We start from the raw sequence: 450 nt of genomic DNA, 5'->3' as shown, positions 1-450 counted from the left end.
ATATATATATATATATATATATATATATATATATATATATAAACGCTTAGTTTTAGAATGGTGGCAGCTGATGAAGGAAATGCTCTCTAGTGGCCTGTGTGTTTTCTGTACTTTGTTTATCATATTGTTTACGTTTTGTTTGCAATGTCCTGTACCCAGATATGCATCTATATATACAGGTAGATGTAAGTATGTACATACATGTACGTATATATGCATATACTCATTTATTACTTGTATTATATATATATATAAATTCAAATTACGGCAAACGTAAATAAACAAGCGAAGCTTGCTTTTAGAAGCGTTGAGATGTCTTTTTTAGAAAGTTAAAGAAGTGATTTTATAAATTCTCAATCGCAGAATAATGCTAATAATATAGCCTGAACAGGATAAACTATCCCTATTTTGCAGAGAAAAGTGTAGGTGACTAGCTGTGTCCATATATAT

The sequence above is a fragment of the Octopus bimaculoides genome, chromosome 19, assembly GCF_001194135.2.
Source record: "Octopus bimaculoides isolate UCB-OBI-ISO-001 chromosome 19, ASM119413v2, whole genome shotgun sequence".
NCBI classification, from domain to species: Eukaryota; Metazoa; Mollusca; class Cephalopoda; order Octopoda; family Octopodidae; genus Octopus; species Octopus bimaculoides.
Note: the sequence above shows the minus strand (reverse complement) of the source record.